The sequence below is a fragment of the Excalfactoria chinensis genome, chromosome 4 (genome assembly GCF_039878825.1).
Source record: "Excalfactoria chinensis isolate bCotChi1 chromosome 4, bCotChi1.hap2, whole genome shotgun sequence".
Taxonomy (NCBI): Eukaryota; Metazoa; Chordata; class Aves; order Galliformes; family Phasianidae; genus Excalfactoria; species Excalfactoria chinensis.
This window is the reverse complement of record NC_092828.1, coordinates 31,466,308-31,489,526: the sequence shown is the minus strand read 5'-3', so window position 1 is coordinate 31,489,526 and position 23,219 is coordinate 31,466,308. Positions and strand designations below refer to the sequence as shown.

Genomic DNA, 23,219 nt, shown 5'->3' with positions numbered 1-23,219 from the left:
ACATTGTGTGATCAGGGTAAGGAGCTAACTGAGCATCCATGAATACTGGGTTTGCCCAGTGAACATGGTAAAGAAGAGTTCTGACTTCATCCTAAGGATCTTGGGACCACCACCACAAAAAACAGTATGTGCAAGGAGACAGAACCCTATGTTAATGATTTTGAGGAAAGTATTGAATATGTATGTACTGCCCAGGAAAGCTTTAGCATATCTAAGACAAGTAACATATATATAAGCTGTAAGTAGAGAATATCCCGGATGCATCAAGCATTGATAAGAAAGAATGCCTGAGTTCTAAGCTTTATGGTATAAAATTCAGTTTCAGATGGGGTCCTTTTGTCTTTTCAGTCAACATTATGTGCTTACTCTGCTTCATTTCTTTATTGCAATCATATTTTTCCCTGATAAAACGTGTAGATACAAATGATTGCAAATGCATTAAATCAGTTTCGTTCTATCATAGCTTTCTGACATTTGCAAACTAAACCCACTGATGAAAACTGATGTAGAGTAAAATTATGTTTCTGCAGTCAAATTGCATATTATTTATGCTGTGCTTACGTGTGTTACAAAAGAGTTGCTCATTGACTTTTTCATTAGAATCCAGTCTTTTTGCCTAACCGGCTGCATCGTGAAACCTTGCAGCTCCTCATGTTGTTGCACTTTTCTATAATCTTACAAGCTTTCTGATGGCTTCTATTCATTTTCTCAATAGATTTTAAATACTACTGATCCTGAGCAATTTGTTTAATAAGGCCCCAACTGTCTGTGTAATTATTCCAATCTGTGCCTCTTTCTCAGCTTTTGCCTGCAAGGCTGATAAATGGGGCGAGGGGAAAAGGGCAGCCTCCTGCGCCAGCCTGCAGAGCACTGGTCCCGCTTTGTCTCTGGCATTCCCAATGGGGAACTCCCTTTGAAAGAGCTGCTGTGATGGAAGGTGCGGGAGAGCTATGGAAATATTATTCAGCTTAATTTAAGAAGTCTGCAGAAATATCAGTCATGGCAAACAGCTTCCTTATCTTATGAAATATTACATTTTTATGGCTACTGTATTGTTTCCCAGCATTTTGCTGCCATAATATCAGCTTACTCACGAGATCCCTGATTATATAAGGAGCAGAGTGAAGTTTCTCTGTGCTTGCAGAGTTTAAGAGGAATGATAAATTTGGTCTGGATTATAGGCGTATTTTTTGCAATTTAGAGTGAATGCTAATGATGAATAATCTTCATGTTTTTATAGGTACTGACCTTTTTGGCTGCTGTTTTGGTTATGCACAATTATGAGATCAGGTACAGGGATTTCAGATCTTGGTTATACTTGTGTGCAGAAACACAGTAGAAGTTGTACTGTGTGTCTTTTCTGTATTTGTTTCCCAATACATTCTAGACTTTTCTGTCCTTTGGAGAATAAGTTGTATAATATTTTTTCTTCATTTTAACTCAGCCCATACTGGTAGCATATGGTCAAATGCCAGCTGAAACACTTTTTGTTCAGTGTCACCTTTAGATCAGAAAATGAAATGTGAAATAGATTAAGGAAAAGAACAAAAAGCATGCTTTTTTAGTAGCTGGAAGGATACATGCAGTGTCATGGTTAAAGCAAGACTGCAAACCTACCTTGTCTATAGTGAATATACCTCCATTTGCATGTTTAACATTAGTTCAGCATGGGCAAATTCTTCTTCTTGGAAGTTCAAAAAACGAAACAAACTGTTTTATGCTTATCCAAGACCTTTGCCTTTTCTGTTCAGACATGGTTTGTTGTTGTTGTTTTCTTTCATTCTATCAATATATGTCCATGAAGTTTGCATTTTCTGCATTGAAGTGCTTTTGTCTGTGGATGATGTTACCATCCTCTCCTCCATAGACTTCCCATGAGAAGGCACAAATCAAGCGCTCTTTGGGAGCACAGGATTGAGCTAGGTTTTCTGGAAAATGATCACCGTTGAGATAAAAGCTGAAGGTATTACTTTTGAGCCTGTAAGTCATCTTATTATGAGTCTAAAGCCTTTGCTCCAGAAGAGAAGTTTACTTTAGCCTAGACTTTAGAGTAGGATTTACATTAATATTGAAGTATATATTATAGTTCGGTTTTTAGTCCTGGAATTGCTGTGCTTGTTTATGATCTGTATTCCTTTGAGTTCAGAGGTTTATGCCCCTTATTGGGGAACAACCTGCTGTACTGCCAAGTAGCTGCCAGGTAAGAAATCCTGCAAAGACTTGTTGCCAATGGATAGACTTCCCCCCTCTCAGAGGGGGGAATCAGTCTGCAGGACTGAAAGGGAAATAGCGAAGCAGAGCAGTGATATTGCACATCAGTGTTCTGAAATACTAATATGGAGTGGTCAGATATCAAGTAGCTTAAAAAAAAAACAACCTTTTCAACCTGTAGCTTTGCATAAATGTCAGACTAGGATCTATAAACACAGTCTGAGTATTTCAGAAAGGATATGACCTTATGTGCATAACCTGATGCAAGTGGAAGAGTTGGATCTCCAATATTCAGTCCCTTCTGAAGAAGTTCAGCAATGAAAAGGGAAGTCTTCAATATCATAGAATCATGGAATCATAGAATGGTTTGGATTGGAACATATTCTTAAGATCATCTAGTTCCAAGCCCCCTGCTACAGTCAGGGACATCTCCCACTAGACCAGGTTGGTCAAAGCCTCGTCCGGCCTGTCCTTGAACACCTGCAGGATAGTGGCATCTGCAACCTCTGGGCAACCTGTTTTAGTGTCTCATCACTCTCAAGTAAAGAATTTCTTCCTAATGTCTAAGTCTACCCTCTTCCAATTTAAAGACATTTTCCCTCATCCTGTAACTACATGTCCTTATAAAAAGTCCCTTCCCATCTTTCCTGTAAAAAATCTGCTTAATGATTCTGGGAGGTAAAGTCAGTAAGTGTTTTGAATTTTAATTCATTGGGAAATGCATATCAGAGGTGCATGAGGACTCCAGGATGTCATGGCTGAAGTTATTTGGGAGGAGTATTCACCATCAGCAGGTTGTCTCTGTTAAGAAAACGCAAAACATCACAATTCATTTTATTGGTTAACTTTCTGTACAGGAATGTTCACAAGACTAGTATGAGCAGGTTTCTTTGAAGTTATCTCAGAAGGAGAACTGTAACATATGCTGTGAACTAATGATGTCATTATAAGCTATATTTAAAAAGAAAAAAAGAAAAAAAGAAAAGTAGAAGTCTAAGCATATGATTAGTGGCAAAAACTTTCTTTAGTGACAAACAATAATAATTTTTCCCTCAAAACATCAGATTATAACAACTGGAGGACAACAAATCTTCTAAAGGAAAAAAGGATAGCTACTTGAATCAGACCATTATCAGCAAATCAGTTCTGTTTATGACCTTGCAAAATTTCTAGCTGTTCCAATATTGCGGAGGAAATGATAAATATTTGGCCACTGTTAGGGATAGGAATTCTGCAACTCTTGAATTGGTGCTGATTTGTGTAAAACTACTTCAGATAAGATAAGCAATGACATAGTAAAGATTTCATATGAGCTATGTGAATGAATAATTTCTCCTTTGCATTCTAGCATGCTAATGGAGTGGTTAATTATAGAGATTTGTGAAAGATGAAAAAGCTCTGGTTCTCCTGTTTCGCCTTTTCTCTGCGTTCTTGTGCCTCTGTTCAGATTGTGAAATTGTTTTTTCTTGCAATGCAAAAATGTAGAACATTGTTTCTCCTTTATCTTCTTCATCATACTCATGTAGCTGTTGTTCCATCTTCATTTTCACTTGCTTCCAGACTCAAGGCATAATTCTCCAGGCTTGTCTTCAGTCTCACAGCTGTCAGAAACTGTTTTTTGTTGAGGACTTCATTAAAACTAGTATGACTTTATCTCAAAAACCCTGCATAAAACTAATCTTGATCTCCACACTACTTGTGAGGCTGTTGATCTTGCTCTGAGGTTTACGATCTCTGCCATAAAAGTTTCAGCTGACTGCCATTGTATTGTATGGTTTCCTGTGCTTATTGCAACAAGGAGGAGGGATAATCCTTAGTGCATCAGGGATGTTAATTATTTGAGCATCTGCTATTATTTTTAATAATGTGTGTCACATTGTTTCATTATTCCATGGCCCCTATTAAGATGTGATAGAAACCTGTGTAGTCAAAGATTCCACAGCAGATTGCAGTGCTACTGGCTTCTCCTATAAACTGTCATAACACATAAAAGTGTAATAATTTTCCTCATGAAATAGTGTTGTTGAGTATTTTATTGCCAGTTCACTGCCTCTTCAAGGAACATTTACCATGCAGTAAATACGGGACTAATTATATACCATCAATGGACTTTATTTTTTCCAGATATCATTACATTGTTACCTATCACAACAGAACTGGAAGGTCTGTATTGTTTTGTAATGAATTAAATCTTCTTTCAGTAATCATTTTAAAAAATTTCTTTGCCCACAGGGTGGAGTTCATTTCTTTTGTTCTTGGAAGTTGAAAAGCAAAAAGGGACATTTCAGCTTTGCTTGATAAAGGTAAGACAGCATGACAGCATCTATTGATATGATAAGGCACTGTTCATTATCATGAGCTCATAGAAAGTTTGTCAATGGAGGGTTTGTTTTTTCAAGTTCTGTGCTTTGTAGTAAGTTCAGTATGTGATAACGTAAGTTGCATTGGGAAAGGAATGTGTAATTCTACCACAGGTATCAGTAAAACCTCTGAAGATAAGCAAGTACATGTAGATCAACATGACAAAGTGGATAGCAATTTGTTCTACTATCGAAGCTTGAGACATTTTCCATCTGTCATTCATCTGGCCCACCCAACCATTCTCAGTAATGCTTACACATATTCACTGAGAAGTCTTAAATAAATAAATAAATAAATAAATAAGAGTTATCCATACTGCTTCTCAAGGAAAATGTACAGGCTTGGTCTGTATTGCTGCATGAGAACTAAGAGTCTTAAGACCTATTTTAATTGAGATATGCTTTCCAAAATAAGTAGCAAATGCCTATTTCACTTTTTATTATTGGAAATAGTGAAGAGGATGAAATTCTAGAAGTCTCCTCTGAGATGCTTTCTCCAAAGATCTTTGCTTTCCATTGTGCTAAAATGTCTTTCTATAACTGATGCAGAACACGTATGAAACATTTAAAGGTGCGGACTGTAACTTAGTATTGACCTGCTAGCTGCACATTTTGTTGCCAAAATTAGCACAAAGCCATTGGCTTTCCTTATCTCCTTTTGGCAAATTTTGAAAGGTATCTATAGCTAGATTTAACTTGGACAACTGCAAAGATTTGTTTTGGTCTATTTTAACAAAGATCACACGTGTAACACATGGATCATCTGTGTGTCCTGCATGCTGCACCATTCAGGTAGGCCCTGCAAATCTATTCAGTTCTATTGCAAGTCTACTGTAATTTCTATTCAATGGGACTTGAACAGCCATTTAGCAGTTATCAACTGATAAAGGCTGCAGACTCTGTCTGAACCTGGCAATGTGTGAAATGATAACAGATTTTTGTGTTAGTGCCTATGTAACTTTAACTTTTGAGATACTCTTAGGGAAGTATTATATAGTATTTTAGCAATAAAGCAGCAGCATCATGACACAGTGTATGAATGCAGCTTTATTAGTTTACAGATGCTTACTATACTATAGTATGCAACTAGAAGTAGAGTGAGCTATAAACTTCATAACCTTAAGGTTGTATAGGATGATAGACATTAAGAGTTGCATTGCCTTCTTAGCAAAATATACAGAAAAAATATATATTTGATAAAAACATTTTCTTTTCAATTTTTTGACTGGTTTATGAAATTACAGTTTGTCTTTGATCACCTATTCCCTGATAATACAAAAAATTCCCTTGAGTTCAATAAAATCCTTCAAATGAACCTTGGTGCAGCTCTCCTCCCCACCCTTTTGAATCTCATGAAGCTGTTACCCCTCATTTCAAAAGTTCACATTTTATCACTGTTCTTTTTTATTTACTCAGCATGCATAATCTCAGAGGCTAAACTGCTTTTGGGTGAATTAATTCTGAATCAGTCCTGAAAGGGGAGAGAAATTTTCCTGCTGAAGTGGTTGGAGGACTTGTGGACCCTTGGCAAAGGAATCTGTTTCAGTGTTAGACTGCTAAAGATGCAGGGGGAAAAACTGCTATGCTAACATGCGTAAAACTGTATTAATAATAACTTAGAGATAAATTAATATGGCCTAAACTTAATCTCATTCTGGCAATACCCATGTTGAAGGAAATGAGAATTTACTGGGTTAGAATCTAATTGAGTTGTTTTCTTTTTTTTTTCCCTCTTTTTAATTTTTTTTTTTTATTATTATTATTCTTTGCATTGGAGAACTCAATTCAATTATCTTTAAATATATAATAGTACTGTATATAATGTGTTAATTTGTTGGTTAGTGTCCAATACCTTTCTTCCCACTGTAAGACTCAGCTTCTTTATAAAGCCCCAAACTGCAGTGAAACAGAATGCTCTTGCTATTATTTTATTTTATTTTATTTTATTTTATTTTATTTTATTTTATTTTATTTTATTTTATTTTATTTTATTTTATTTTATTTTATTTTATTTTATTTTATTTTATTTTATTTTACTTATTTATTTTTTGCACTGAATCAGAGTTATTTCTTCTTGGAGACTGCTCTATGGTTCTTGTGCATCCATTAAACATTTTCTGGTGATATCTGTAATAGGTTAGATACAGCTCACTGCACTTCTTTCTGTATTTGGAAAAATTAGATATGCTTGCAGTCCCTGGGATGTTTTGTTCCCTGTAGGTGTACAGAGCAGCCTGTAGAACAGGTCAGCAACACTTTGCATGGGATTGGTTACTCTGTGGGGGTGTAGAAGCTAGGAATTCATACTCCAAGTTTATTAATAGACAACTGGGTTTAAGAATTATGCTTATTGATAGAAATCCCCAAATGTGATCAGTGACAGATTTGGTTGTCTGCTATGAGTCAATGCTCATGTAGATCTGTGGGAGGAACTTAAGCTATACCAGGTAGAATCACTTAATAGTATCACTGAAAAACAAGTACATTATAATTTATGAGCTCTCATATTCACTGCACCATAACCATTCTTTCAGGTTAAATCCTCTTGCAGTAGCTGCAGGTTTCATGAATAAAACTATCTTAACTATGCCCTACCTTGCACCTCTGGTCTGCTACAAAAAGGCTGCCTTTGAGTACTAAATTAATTTAGATCTATTTTTGATGTTAGATGCTTCCACGTTATACACAGAAAGTTTTAAACTCTAAGAATTGTATATAACCATAGGACAAATACTTTGATAACTGACAATGCAAGTGGGCTGCAGATTTAGTTATGCTTTCTGCTGGGAGCAGTCCAAGTTAGTGTTTTAGAATAGTATTATAACTCGAGTCCCTGGGAGAGGAGACTGAGGGAGGAGGAGGGTCAGAAACTGTCCTTCATCTTCCCTATGTCTTTTCCTTCCCTCAGATATAACTGACAGTGCAGGTTTTTTTTAAATCATAATGTAGTTTAAGTGCAAACTTGACAGTCCTTCCCATGTGTGTCTTAAGGTTTTCCCTGAGCTTTTTTAAAAATCATGAACTCCTTGGGGCAGAAGCAATCTTCATATGGGTCTGGTTTACAGCAGAACACATAACTTTTTTGCTTGTTCTTCCCACTGAACAGGGCTGAGTCAGAAAGCAAAGGCTACCCCCAATAATAATATTTGTCTCAAAGGTGCTTGACCTTCTCTGTGATGATTTTGGAAACAAAATGCAGGAATGCATAATATCACAAATGAAGCAAGGAAAATAGGGTGGTTGTTTTCCTTAAATATGAACAGATCATTGATACTGCTTAAATGTTTGTTTTACTGGGGGAGCCTAACTTTTCAGGTAGACATTTTCTTGACTTGCTTATTTTAGATATTTTCACTGACTGTGATCTAGTTATCGAAGTATAATGCCAGTATAATACCATGTTGTTGTCTTTTATGTCTATAAGTCAATTAGTACAGGAGATGGAGCCAAGAAGAAAAGATATTACCCACAAGGTAAATTTAACTGCAGTTGAAAAACTGTGCTAGTGTGTAGTTCACCATGTAGTACACCATGTGTAGTACAGATTCTTAAGTACAGTGTTTTCTATTGACTCTTATGTTGGGTTGTAGAATGAATTAGCTCCTGAGAAAATTTAAGAAAAATGGAAGAGTAATGGTTAATTTAAGCTAGTGAGGAGTAGGGAGGAAGAGTCAGTCCCTGCTGACAGGTGAGGTACAGGATTTGGGGAGGGCCAAACTAATCCTAAGGGGAACGTGTGATTCAAAGTGCTGTTTTAGCAAGGGATGAAAAGGGAAAGATGGGGGGGTTAGTGGTATGATTTATTGCTCAACTTGGAAGAACTAAAGCTTTAGGAAGGTTGGGAATGGGATTCTCTTGAGGGAATCACACAGTGCATGGAAAAGTCGCTGCCCAAAGTATTGGCTTTGATGTCATCCAAAGGAAAAATCTTGTTCGGGTATGAAAAGATTAGTTAGAAATAAAGTAAAACAAAGTGCTGTGGCAAGGGCAGCATAACTTAATCTTTTCAACCTTGAGGGATCAAAAGCAGTATGTAAGTACAGGATCTAACCCCACCTTATCTTGGTACAGAAAGTACTATTTGCTCCTTCCCTGGCCTTGAATTAAAAGGCAAAATCTTCCTAGGATGCCTAACAAGTTCTTGCCACTGGTAGTAGAAACAAGCCATTGTTCCTGTGGCAAAATTTTCATTATGAATGCACATCTTGTGGGTGTGTGAAGTTGCGCATCCAGTTCTGAGAAGGTGATGGGTGGCAAATTAAGAGTAAAATAGGAGGCTGTGCAAGAGTTCATTTTTGTTGACTAAGCATATTTTAACTGGATTCCAGAATAACAGTGTTAAAATATTGAGTGTCAATCAATGCTGCCTACCAGAATAACATTTAATGTGCTGTGTCAAGATAGTAAAGTAGAAGCATTGTGATAATGTACTAATTTGAAATCTGTGAGACTGAAGGACACAGTTAAAATAAACCACATGTTGCTCTCCTTAATAATGGTAACTGAACTTTCAGTACATTTCTTGGGAATTTATTTGAAATGGTAGCACAGCCTACCATCATGTGATTGGGACGTTGAGATATTTAACAGCAAAATTTGGTTTGAAATACCACATGTTGTTTATCACTGCTTTGTCTGCAGTTCAGTTATTTGGATAATGTATCGCACAACCTATTGGCATGTTGTATGTATGCAAGTGTTTCTGGAAGCCAACAAATGGAAATACTTATTTGCTAATCATGACTTAAAAAAAAAAGGATTAAACCTTCCGTAGAGATCAAAATGCTGCATTGAGAAAATCAAAGTCCACAAACATGAGCTAAACCATGTTTGACATGTTAGACTTTGATTTCTCCAGGAGACCTGCTATGGTATTTGGTTATGTTTTTAAAACCCAAAGTGTAAATCAGAGCAAGCTAATTTTATAATTATTCCCCACAGACACACAAGTAATTCAGTCTCAAACATGCTTATTTTGTAAAGACACAATCATTCAAAAAAGAAGTGCTGAGAAACCACAAGTGGTTTGAGCAATAGAGGCTTAGAGCTTTTGCAAATATGCATGTGTTTAAAATGTGGCAGTATTTGTTTAAAAGCTGTGAAGTACTCTGTCTTTGTGGCTTCATGACTGTCCTTAGGAGAGACTAAGAAACTGAGAGCTCAGGGGGTTGTTTTGGTGATGGCATCATTAGTCATTAATTTATGTTAAATTCCAGGAAAACATTTAGTTTTTCAGACTGAAGGAACTCAGAATATAATCATGTTAAATTACTGCTGGAGGAGAGACTGCTCCTGAGATCAAATTGAAAATACTTTTCCCTGTCTCAATAGCTTGAAGAAGTGACCACTGACAGAATTAGGAAAGAGCACCATATACAAATGTGTTAAATTAATATGTTTAGTGAGTCACATCAGTTCTCTGACAGATACATAGACATGACTTAAAAGGAAACAAACCTTTGACAATGGCAGAATTTAAATGCCCTACATCGTCTTTTACAAGATACAATATGGTGATTTTTTTTTTCTTCACTTTTCACTAGTACTAACAATAGCAATACATTCTAGAGATGGCAAAGATGGCAAAGAGCTCTCAAAAGCTCTGCACTGAGAGCAATAATCTTTTATTAGCTACTTAGTATTTTCTTCTTTTACCAGCAAAGATTAAGCTAGCAGCTTGAGTTTGGCTGTCTTGAGATCTCAAAGGTGAATTGTAACTTGCTTCCCTTATTTAATATTTAAGGTACTACTTAGGTACTACTTAAATAAACTTATATTGAACTTTTTCTTAGTATTTTTTTTTTTGTTTTTTGTTTTTTTTCCTAAATTATTATCATTTTTTTAACTTTTTTTTTTTTTTTTAAAATCTTTGAGGGGAAAAAAAAAGACACCTCTGCTGTTTTTGGTGTGGTTTTATATATATATAAATATATATATATATATTTATATTTATAATTTATATTTATATATATATATATTTATATATATATATTTGTATGTATATATATTTATATCTATATCTATACTTACAGTTATTTCCTATGGTGCAGATACAAAACAGATGTCTAAGTACACCTTGTTAACAAACAGACTGTTTGCATTTCCTGTGTGAATTTTTGGAATCAAATAACTAATCCTACATCAGGCAATGTATCATGTTTTAAATCCAAGTGTCTTGCTTCATACAATTCTGGAATAAGTTACCTAGCTGTATTTGAGGTTTACTGCAGCTGGGACTGATATTTAAATTTTTATTTCTAGGTTATTTTCAAAAGACCTTCTGGAATCAGGCACCACATTTTTCAGTAATGGGATTTAGGACTATAACTTCATAAAGCCTGTAAAATTTCAAGCCCTGTTCAAAATAGGATATTAGAGTTGGGAAGCCAGGGTAACTTGAATTACAAAAAACAAACAAACAAAAAGGGTAGTAAAATTAAATACTAGACTTTCTGGCATTTTCCTTAATTTCTAGTATAAAATGTTTGCAGGTATTTTCCAAATGGATCAGTTGGTTTCTTAAGTCGATATTTATTTTCTGTCTTTCAGTCTGGAGAATTCACTCTGACTTCAGATAAATTTAGGCTCTGTATAATATTGTAAAATATATTTAGAACTTTTATCTGAGTTCTATATAACTTTCTTAATACTGGTACTTTTGTGAAAAATACGTTTCACTGCTGTGGAGAAAAATTAGATATTTAACTTAAGAAATATAGTCCGAATGAGAATAGAGTTTAGTGGACTGAGGAAAGGGATTCTTTTAAATTTTCGAGTCAGACTTCTTTGTGGACTTATTTTGTTCTAATCTGCAATGTTTTAATACCAGTCCCCAACTTACCAAACTAATCTAAAACAGGGACTCCAAACCTTGGTCTTTGGTCAAAAGTCCAAGTCATTGCGCTCGTCTCTAATAGTTATGTCTTCTTATTTACATTTCCCATCGGTGAATGTATGTTTTAAATCACTGAGTCCAGGTTTCAAAATTGCATCCTAAATTTGAGAACCTTATGCAGCAGAGATTTTGTGCTCTGTATCCTCAGTGAGGTCAGCAGTATGACACCCATCGGTGCCTGTTGGTCAGAAATTCTCCTCTGTTATATCATTTTATTGATTTACATGCTATGAACATGATTTTTCAGTTTTAGTTCTTACAGTCCTGTTTTTCAGCTTTTGCAGGAATATATGTAAGATGTAATTTCTGCAAAGTTATAATGTAGACGCACCATTTCACAACTTTCATCTAAAAAATTATTTGCAGCTAAAATATTTATTCACAATTGGATATAAAACCCTCCAATGTATTCATCTTCAAATTGCTATTTTACTTTAAATAGTTATCAAAGTTAAGTGCTGTTTATACGTGCTTCTTTTTAGTTTTAGTGTTAAATATTTATGCATTAATTCTCTATTTGTTATCTGCAGCATGTGCTTTTTTCATTATGATTTCAAATATTTTATGTCTCTAATTTACCTTACAGTTCTTGAGTTTTAGATGTTGGGCTTACAGTTTTAGGAATATCAACTTAGATAGGTGGGAATTAATGTTCCATAATGTCTTTGTAGTCCTTTCTTGTGAGAGGAAGTTGTAATAAGTGACTTATTTAGCTGTATTTAGCCATTTATTTTTGTTATAAATGTCATAATGCACAATAAAAAATAAATATAGTGAATATTGGAAGGACATAACAACAGAAAGTTTCACTTACTTTGTGACGAAAAAAGCATTACACTTTCAGAACAGCAACAAACACAAAAAGCCTATGAGTACAGTTATTCAGATACATTTCTATCATTTACAGGCAAATGAGTAATTGCACTAGACACTTCCCTCTTCTTTGTAGTGGTAGAATCTTAGCAGATGTGGTACCTACTGAAGAGAGCCTCAGGGCCTTAAGTAGACATTTCTCACTTCCTTTTAGTTTCAAATAGCCATTCAATGTGGGAATTCCTTTTTTATTTTTATTTATTTATTTTTTTCATGACCACCCTTCGGTGTTTTTAAGATATGTTCACAAATGTAAACATGGCAAGATTTTGCTACAAAGACCATCTAGAGAATATCTTTTATGAGGTTCATAACACTGACTGTGAGAAAATAAACTTCCTGATGGCTACTCCTATGAGAATTTCTAGCTCTGTCAATATAAAGATACAAACGTGAATATGTATGCTGGATCTTTTGTGAGAATAAAAAAAACACTAAACAATAGGTGTCAGGTACAGAGACCTACGAAGATATTTCCATAATGCCATGAGTTATAAAATTATACGTGGACTTAAAACACTTATAAGTAACAGATAATGTTTCACATACATTTTATTTTAAAGACTTTTCATTCTAGTTGTGTTTAATGATATTTTATAGGTTTTACATTTCTATAGAAGTTCAGTAGTGCAAAATAGATTGTCTCCGTAAAGACTCTATCTGAAAGTATACTCAAAGAACTTTTTATTCAGTTTTCCTCCATTAGTCTATATGCAGTTAAAAGCTACAATTAAAATGTCATCTCAGTTATTTGAGCATTGAATTTGTTCAAGGTTTTCAGATCTGTGTCCAAAAGATTTAAAAACAGAGAGAGTGAGAAAATGATTGTACAGTACTTCAAAAGCGGTGCATGCTCCTGTTTGGCTGCCAAAACTACCCTTGAAAACCTTATTTAAAATGATAGAGATTTACAGCACTCGTGTGTGCAGTGGACAAATGGAAATGAAAATGTAATTGCAGACACTCATCAAAACCACCAGCTTTCAGTTAGCTTCAGTTAAAGTACAGTTTATTATGAAGTGGTGCAGTAAAGCTGGTAGGATTTTGCTAAACCTGTGCTGGAACTAAATGAGTTACAAGTAGGAGGTTAAAGACCCAATCTGTACCATACTGGGTTAAACTGGAAATTTCCCATTGACTTTAACAGTAGCCAAGAGACTTAGATTGTATGATGTCAATATAATTTTTGAAAGTCGGTAATTATTAGAACTATTATTGTATTAATTCACATATGTTAAAATAAGAATGAATTATTATTTTTAGGGATGGACTTTATCAATGTTTACAAATACCTGAAGTGAGGGTCCAAACTGGACAGACCCAAGTTCTGTTCATTGAATGCCCAGTGCAAGGACAAGAGGCACTAGGCATAAACTGAAATGCAGGAGGTTCCTTCTAAATACCATACAGCACTTCTGTCCGTGTGGAACACTGGCATAGGTGTAGAGTCTCCTCCTTGGATTTTGTCAGCTTTGCTGGAGTGCACTATGAGGTATTTATAGCAGCCCTATTAACAGATGCAGGAAGAAGGATGCTACACGATCTGGCATAAACTCTACCAAGATAAAATTTCTTTTTCAGAATCTTATGATGTATTTGTAGCAGAAGGATGGATCAGTACCTCTTCTGCTTTTCTGTGCTATGAATTTTTTGCAACCTTTGTAGAGTAACTGGGCAACATGAAGCTGCAGTTACCATCTCAATGAACTGTGGCTTATGATTATTTTTACTACACAGTGAATATTATACACACTAATATCAATTTGATATTAAATATTTGAACAGCATTGAAATATGTTTGTCAGCTAGCAGTTGTCAGGGTGCAGTTTGAGATTTCCCCCCTCTCATTACAGTAAAGATGAAACTTTTTGCATTTCTTAATGAGGGACAGCTTTCTTTTCTCCTTTCCCCCAAATGCTCCTCCAACACCAATCTTGTTGTCCTTAGTTGTCATAATGTAACCATTTTTCATAAATAGGAGTCAGACTACAAGATAATTCCCATTTTAAAATATTATCATTTTTTTCAATATTTTATTGCATGATCTTTCTTATAATATCAATCAATCAATCTATCAGTATAACTGGTGTCATGGTAAACTGCTACTGAACTCTGCAACGTGTAGCTGAATATGGTGAAAGACAGCGATGTCTTTGTGTGTAATTGGATGGTGAATATGGGATTTATTGGAGTATCTGTTGAACTACACTCAGATCAGTTGATGGTGTGGTATTATTTCATATTAGGAAATGCTATTAACAAAGGTAAAAGTTTTCTCCTTTGCTTTCTTTTCATTTTAAATATTAATGTTTTCAAGTTTCAATCAATTTGTGGGCTTCTTGTAGTATGAGTGGGAATGGTGAAGTTTGTTGAAGATAAATGCTGGCTGGTTAAAGCAGTTCAACTCTAAGGGGAAAAAAAAAAAGGATGATTGTGTGGAAAATGTAATCTGTTGAGAAAATGAGAAAATTATGAGAGGAAAAATAATTGTCATGTTCCAAATGCACATGCATGTGCACACATTTATTCCACATATAATCACATTGCAGTCTAGGTTAAAGTGAACAGGAAAGCCCATGCAGATTTTAGTAAGTGATCCCTTCAATGTGAAATGTAGGAGGTGAAAAGCTCTGCTGAATGTCAATTGGTTTATCTATGTTAGAGATGAAAAAGTACTTTCTCATCTCAATTTTATAACATTCCATCAATAAATGCACTTGAAAATAAGCTCTCTAGAGTTGCCATTTATTTGTTGTTGCAGTACTGTCAAGAATTTCAGGGAATTCTGTTGTCTTGACTCTGAACTTCTGAAGCCTTTGCTCAGATATAGTCATCATTTATATTTATAAATTTGGCAGCCAAATACCCACCCATGATAGTTTCCATCAAAGAAATCCAGACCAAATATGCAGATTTAAAACAGTTTTTAGAGCCCATTTATCTAGTTTGGACCCACTTATTCATGCAATAATTACTCATAAAGGGTTTTGCACAACTGTTTTTTTTTACAGTTTTGCTGTTGTCCATAAATAGCAGTCAGATTGGCAGCAGAGGATTTTGCAGGCTCTTCTGGCAGCATGACCACAAGTAGGCAACATCAGTGCTCAGGCAGGAGAATTTGATGCACAAGATAAACCCTGTATAAACTAACAAGCATATCCCTTGGCTGTATGAAAGAAGATGACAGCTGTAAGGTCACATTAAAGTTCTGAATTGTTTAGGAAAGCTGATGTCGTCCAGCTGGGAAATATCACACAGACAGTTCAGAATATACCAACGTTTTGGTTTAACAGAAACACAGAAAGTCAACCTAGGTAACTTATCTGCTGAATTCCCTTGAGCCAGTTCTTCGGAAAGGAGAGTAAGATCTCTCATTAGTCATTGTGGCCTCTTGTGAGTTATTAATTTATTATGCTCTTTTATGTCTGTATGTATTTTTGTAAATAGTGCTTAGATTAAAGTTAAGTGTATGCATTTGTAAAACCAGATGGATTGGACTTTCAGGGAAAGTTAAGCTTTTCGCCTCTGAGTAAGGCTGGTACCATTCGTATTTGTGTAAAACATCTCCCCTTCCCTGCTTTCTGTGACAGGTTTGGTAGAGCTAGAAGAAAGATTAATGGTTGATGATAAGCGCAAGTTGCAGAAACTCAAATGCCTTTTTTTTTTTTTTTTTTTTTTTTTTTTTTTTTTTTTTTGCATTTTTATTAACAAAGCAAGAGCCTGTGTGTGCTGGATTACTTCAGTAGAACTTGGTAGAAATTCATAGACCTGCCTCTGTACTTGCATAGAAAATGCTTCCACAATGTCCTGTCCCAGAGCTGTGTGTATGCAGTCATGGAGTGGTCAGGAGAATGTTACATGAGAACTGAAGGATCTTTCAGTATAACATGTACATTTAGCATAGTTGTATTTATTAAGGGTGTTTTCTGCTTTTGATCTCAATACAGAGTGTCTTTGTTTTGATATAAACAGGAACCCTGGGAAATGGAGATGCTGCATAATCAAGTTTTCCAAAACTTGTGAATGCATCTGTGTCCTTAATTTAACAAACTGAGTTGGGATGCAGGAACAGGCGCTGCTTGAATAGTAGGTGAACTTAACTTTTTGGAAGGTCATTAGCCTAATCGAGTGCCTGATTTAGTGGTATTTAACCCTGCCCATGGTAGTGGGGTGTAACTAGATTGTCTTTGTGGTCTCTTTCAAACCAAGCCTTTCTATGATTCTATGATAAGATAGGTATGTTTTAAAGTGTCAGAGTGAGCTTCTCATTTGACTTGTCTTTAGATCAATCAAATACATTATCTTGCTGCTGTGGTTTGTCTAGGAGTACTGTACTTAAAGGTCTGACTTCATTGCGCTTTAGGCAACTGCTTTACTATTTTTGAAGTCTCGGATTCAGTCAAAAATTGAGAGGGGAAAAAAACAACAACAAAAAAAAAAAACAGGAAATCTTACTGTGGAGTTTGATATTTTTCAGTGGCTCCAGGCAAGCAAGGTGATGACACAAAATTAGGATGCAGATTTAGGTTAGTGCTTTGGCTATGCTAACAAGGCAAATGTAATAATTAGATAAAATTCTATTTTAATTTATCTTTTAGTTTCTCATTATGTTTTGCCTTTGGGCATAGTCAGCTGCAGCATGATTTTACAATTTATCATGTTTAAAAGGATGCAAGCTTTGGCATGAATAGCCTTCTGGCAGAGAGAAGGCTCTCTGGGAAGGGTGGGTCCTTGAAGAAGGGGCTCCAGAAACAACCATACCTGCAGAAAACAGCCTGTTAATATGTTGTTACCCTTTGCATGCTGTCTCTTGACTCTAGTCTGAACTCCAGCATTTCTTTGGAAATTAGCTTGTTCTCTCCAGATGCAGTTTTGCCTGAACAAGGGGGACCAACAGAAGTGCCTCAGCATAGCAGGATTCTGGTAGTTTCTGCATCGGTTCTAAAAGGAGGAGGTTGAAAGCTTCCTGGAAAAAATAAGAAGCTTTGCGAAAGCATGCCTGGAGGTGGAAGGTGCCTTGGCATCATTGAAAGGTGACCTCCATCAGACCATTTAACATTGCAGCCACTGGTATTACCTTGTATAGTTATAAGATGTAAATAAATAAACTAAGTAGCCATAGTAATAGTTTATTAGTTTTTCACCCTTTCCTCTTAAAGAGAAAAACTCATTTGAGGCGTAGCTGCAATATTGCTTGTAAGCTTGACAAGAAATCTTTACCAAGGCTCCATTCTTTTTGTTTTGCTTTGTTGTTTGTTTGTTTGTGGTTTTGTTTTTTTTTCTAAATGCCAGAAAAGGAAGATTCTGTTGCTGCCAGTGAACATCACTTACAGAGCAGGGTGAGGAGAAAAGCCTATTATATTCACAATGGAGGTGTTTTGTTTTTCCCCTTCATCCTCTGCCTAGAGCAACCATGAAGTGTGCTTTCCAGTTAACTCTCAGGTCCCTTGTCATCGTAGTTATCTGAGGGCTGAAAGTGGCAGCTGGAGAAGTGTGAATTTAGTTTTTCATACTTTGTCCGTGAACATGGAACCTTATGGGCAGCAGTGGCTGCTACCATTGTCGATCCACCTGATCAGCTCTGGTGCCACATGAAGTCTGTGGGGTTGGTGGCTGAAGCTGAAGAAATCTGAGAAGAGGGTTGTCTAGCAAGTAACACATGGTTATTATCTTAAAGACAGGCCAATAAATAGATTCCTACCAGACATGCAGTGCTGGCAGAGAAGGAAGGGTTTTTTCAGAGGTGAAGGTATCTAAAGGGAAAAAGAAGTGGGAAGAGAGATGAAAATGGAGATGAAAAAAGAGAAAAGTTGATTCGGGCTTTTTCATTTCCCACTTAATCACAGTCATGTGTCAGGCTGCTTGAAATGAGGAGGAAGGGAGGGAAGGCTGTTGAAATCTGCAGCGTGCTGGAATTCGCTGAGTGCATGGTGTGGTGTGGTAACTCCTGTGGCTCAGCTCTGCCCTAATGAATGGAGCCTTTCCAGAGCTGCCAAGCCCAAAGCAAATGTGGTCAGGGATTTATTATGAAATATACCAAGCTGTGGCATGGGGCTAATTGTGTATAACAAGAAGTGTGCTGGAAACTCAGACCTGAAAGGTGACAAATGCAGAAAGTATTCTATATCTGATGCTGGTGAAAGAGGTTTTGTGTGCTTTTTGCTAATGAACTCCCAAACATAACCACTTGTTTTCTTGTTAATAGTTCAAGATAAATGTGGATTTCTTGCTTTTGATATTTATTTCAGAGCCAACATAGAAAGAGTAATCACCATATGGCTAAAATAACTGTAATTCTCAAAGCAAATGGGTGGGAACTTTCTCAAAACATCTGATAAACATGTCCAAGGAGATGGTAGAATAGCAAGTTATGTGACTGAGTAGCAACAAAATACTGATTCTGAGAGTTTGCAACTGAACATGAAGTTTTCAGAAACAGCCAAAGTGTGAATCATTGGCCTTGAAGATGTTCTGTTCAGTGTCTTCAAGGGACTGAAGACAAAATTGTGTAGCATGACTAGTTTTACATTTTATTAGCCCTGAAGCATCCCAGAATGCCTTATGTTCACTTTGGAGAATATAATTTTGCCATAATGATATTTAATCCTGTGGAAAACATCTTGCTCCTTTTTAGCACTTTTTCCTGTTCTTGGTTTGTACAATAGCTGCTTTTTAAAATCTTGCACTAGTCTGTGGCATCAGGTGTAGTTAAACTTCATATCTGTGGCCATGCGAAGGTAAGGTATGCTGCGTGTATCTTTGATAACTTCTGCCCTGTTCAGTCTGACTGACCCTCCCCTGATGCAGGTCCATACCATTCTCTTGGGCCCTGTCACTGTCACCAGAGAGCAGAGATGAGCACTGCCCCTCCACTCCCCTCATGAGGAGCAGTAGGCTGACCTGAGGCCACCCCTCAGTGTCCTCTTTTCTGGGCTGAACAAACCAATGGACCTCGGCTGCTCATGTCTTGTTCTCTTCACTATCTTTGTAGCTCTCCTCTGAATGCTCTTTAATTGGTTTATATCTTTATTTTGAATCAGCCAGTAGTAGCTTGTTATGCAAACACCAATACAAGAGCTGATATGGTGTGTAGAATGAATGTCATTGCCCAAGATCTTTAAAGTAAGGAATGCTTGTAATAGCTATCAGTTCTTTTCATGTTTCTAAGAAGGTTAGACACGTGGAAGTTTTTATGTCAGAATAATAGAATCATGGAATCACCAAAGTTGGAAAAGACCTCCTGGATCACTCAATCCAAATGTCCACTTACCACTAATATTCTCCACTAAATCAGGTCCTTTAGTAACACAATGGTAGTGTAAGATTTCTTATGATGCAACTAGTTAGATCTGAACATGTACAGAGTTGTATTTGAAAGACTGGGGAAAATAAAAAGAAGGAAAATGAGAACAGTGCCAGTGAGAGAAATTCTCTCAAGATGTCTAGAATATCCTATGCTTTGGAGCAGAAATACCTTCATGTATGTAAGTTGCAGTAGCTTTTGTACACATTACAGCTTCTTATCCTTTTACTGAAGTTGGCAGGAAATTTCTGCTTAATTTAAATCAGAACTGAAGTAGGATGTAAGCAAGGGATGGTGCTGAAGGATGAAAAGCAAATGGTACTGCAAGTCATCATCATCTGCAGAGTCAAAAAGGATGCATAGCAGATTGTAATGTTTTCTGATCTCTACAGTGTTCCTTCTTGCTGCCCTTTTAGCAGTCCTTCAGTGTCAGCAGGAGAGGGTTCTGAATCTTGCACTCCTGCTTTTCCTACACAAGCAGATGAAATGCTAGAAGACAAACTGACATTTTCAAACTGATTTTTGCTAAATGGTGGTCAAAGTAATCCCTCTGATTGCCGTTTCCCAGTATAAGACAGTTTAAGAAGGATTCATGAAAGATACAGTTTTCACTCTAAAAACATTCTCCAATTTTGTGGCTTCTTTTTCTGAGGAAATTGTTTTCCTTTTCAGTTTGTGTTCCTAATAAGCACGTAAAAAGGATCAACATACAAGGCTATTACCCAAGCAAAAAAGTAATAATGAATAGGAGTGTTATCAGACAGCGTAAAATTTGAGGGATTCATCAAACAGCCCTCCAGCAGTGTTCTGTGACAGATGAATATGAATCAGGAGCACATAAAAGTCCAGTTAAAAACTATGCCAAAGATGGAATAAGTGTGTGGAGATGATGTTGAACATCTGAAACAAAAGTAGGGGATACTTATGACTCAGCATTAGTTATTTTCCCATGTTAAGTATCACTAAAAAGTGAAACCTTTATACAGTTTCTAGACATGTTACTGTTGCTGCAAGTTTACAGATAATACCAATTATATATGTGACTTTGCACCAAAATCAGATACACTGCCTCTGGCCTGGAAATACTACAAAGGATATATTAGAGAAGGAAAGTATAGGTGAGTCAGTGAGGCAGGTTTCTATTTAAAGTATTCTAGGTTTTTGCAAATACACTGATTATCACTTCATAGTTGAAGAATCATAAATGTGAATTTCAGATGAAATGTTAGTGGTTTCTAATGTAAGTGACACAAGATGGTTCTATGGTAATACATTAATAGACTAGAAGCATAAAAGCAAACCTCTTGTGAAACTGAAAGCTCTGAAAAGGTGATTTATGTTACAAATATGTCCTAAGAAATATTTTTAATGGAAAATCAAATTACCATTGTTATGTGTGAACATCTAATACGGTCAGAAATTGAGGTACATGAGACCAGGGCTAGAATGGACACTTGCTGGGTTTCTAACAGTGGTGGGGGACTGTGTAGTTTTGTAAGGGCTGCCTGTAAAATGTGGGGCGCACAGTAACCTTACAATTGCATGTTGAGATGATAGGCTTCCAACTAGATAGATGTTAGCTGATCAGATATGAGAGGCTGTCAGCTTGGGAAGTGCTGCTGGAGAAACTGAAAGGAAAATAGCCATGCATATTTTTCTCATTCACATTTGTGGAGTGGGGGGAAAAAAAAAAAAAAAAAAAAAAAAAAAGTTATTAAAATGAAAAAGAAAAACAAACAAAAAATCAACAAGAACAAATATAGTGGAAATGCTAAGTCATAGCGTGAACCAGTGATTGAGTACCTGGTGGGAAAGCAGAGCCAACGCAGGGGAGCTCAGGTGTGTGCAATGAACCTGAGTGACCAGAAGGGGTGGAGCCAGAATCCACCCCTTTGCAGACCTCTTTTAAGGGTTGGCAGTGTAGGTAAGAGTATCTTGCTGGATGTCCCTGTGTAGCTGAGATCTTTTGAAAGTAAGCTGATTCTTTATTTATGTGTTCATGGCTATTGCTTATGAGCAAGCTGTCATTTGCTGCAGCCCAGGACCTTGCTGCTTTGCTGTCATTGTTGCATTTTCCATTGCTTTATAGTATTTAAAAACAGCAAAACCTACAAATGTATGCTGTGCCAGCACAATGCTTGCCAGCTGTAAGTTGTTTTCTGAAGTTGGTGATAGGAAGTCAGGTATTTATTTTCATAAGTTGAGATTTCTTCAACTGTGTTCTTTTAATGACTCATCAATAACTGCAGTAACTATACAAAATACTCAAAACCAAGACACAAAAGCAATGTCTAATGTGGCATTTGAGCAAAGATGCCACATAGAGTTCTCAGCTGTCTATCTACTTGCCCAGAGTCCATGTGTTTTTGTGGATTACATGCTCAGAAGCTTCTGAATTAAGGGGAAAGGACAGAGTTTCACAGCTGAAAGCACATCTAAGACAGTGTCCTATGTCTTGACTTATATGCTGAGTCTCGTGCCAGATATCCTTTGGGAAGTCTATCACCAGATCTCTCATTTCCTCTGTTCATCTTGGTGAAGCTAGTTAAAACAGGTACAAAATTTAAAGTACATTTTCATAAGTGTTAGCCAAAGCTGCTTCTTTGTTCTATGCAATGTGTAGAATGATGAGAAGCAACAGTACATCTCATCAGCTGGTGTAAATCTTTTTCTGCTGATTAAATCTGCATGTTGAGCTACAATTCAACAGAATTGTTGCAGGGCATGTGAAGGCAGGAAATTTTTTTTATTATTTATTATTTATCATTTGTGCTGCCATGCTCATAGAACCTCCACCCTGCTTTGGGTCCTTTGCAATACAATGTGAAATTAGAGTCTGCCCTGGTCACTGGTAGGATATGCACTTCCTCTCTCTGTAGCAATGCTGGGAGTAATACACAAGCATACAAGTAACTGCAGACTTCCAGTTTGTGCTTTCCTCTGTTTTGTGAGGAAAAGTTGTGTGAAGTTCAGTGACCTGCATTAGAGTCAGATAAATACCAACATTACAAACTTTAGCTAAAATTGGGTTTGTTGGCCAGTTTTGCTTAGATGCCAAGTGATGATGCTGTATGAATAACAGCCCTGCCAGCGCAGTTGGGCTTAGATGCAGTTAACCATTTCTGCCTGCTTTCTGCAGCTCTGATGAATATTAAGGGCTGGGAGTGTGCGGCACCCGTAATTTACTGCCAGCTGTTCTTCTACAGCTGCTTTGGAGAGCCACAGGTTCTTACTGCGAGGGCTTGTTGTGCCGGCTGCCTTGCTCGGGCCATGGCTGGGGAAGTGGGTGGTGGGCAGAAGTGGGGGTTAGGAATAACCTGCCCATTGTGATCTTTGGAGCCTTTATGTAAACATGACAGGAATTAAATCAACTTTTTTTTTTTTTTTTTTTTTTTTTTTCATTTGGAGACCTGTATAGCATCCAACCATAACATTCCTGGCTGGGCCATGCGCTCTGGTGCAGAAAGGCACTACAGTGTGGGAGATCAGGCCTGCAGATCTGAGTCAGTACCTGCTTTGTGCATAGTTCCAGTGTTCTACGTCACCTAGACCAAGGGTGTGTTTTTGCACTGCAGCC

The 23,219-nt window shown here is 36.6% G+C and overlaps 1 protein-coding gene across 3 annotated transcripts in view; it reads left to right on the top strand.

Annotated features, from left to right (window-relative positions):
• The window catches only part of BMPR1B (bone morphogenetic protein receptor type 1B), a 233,994-nt gene that overhangs the window by 46,639 nt on the left and 164,136 nt on the right, over nt 1-23,219 (top strand). For all 3 annotated transcript variants that reach the window (XM_072334635.1, XM_072334639.1, XM_072334641.1), the window contains one exon: nt 4,444-4,514. The gene's annotated coding sequence lies outside the window, so the exon portion shown is untranslated. The remainder of the gene's footprint in view (nt 1-4,443; nt 4,515-23,219) is intronic.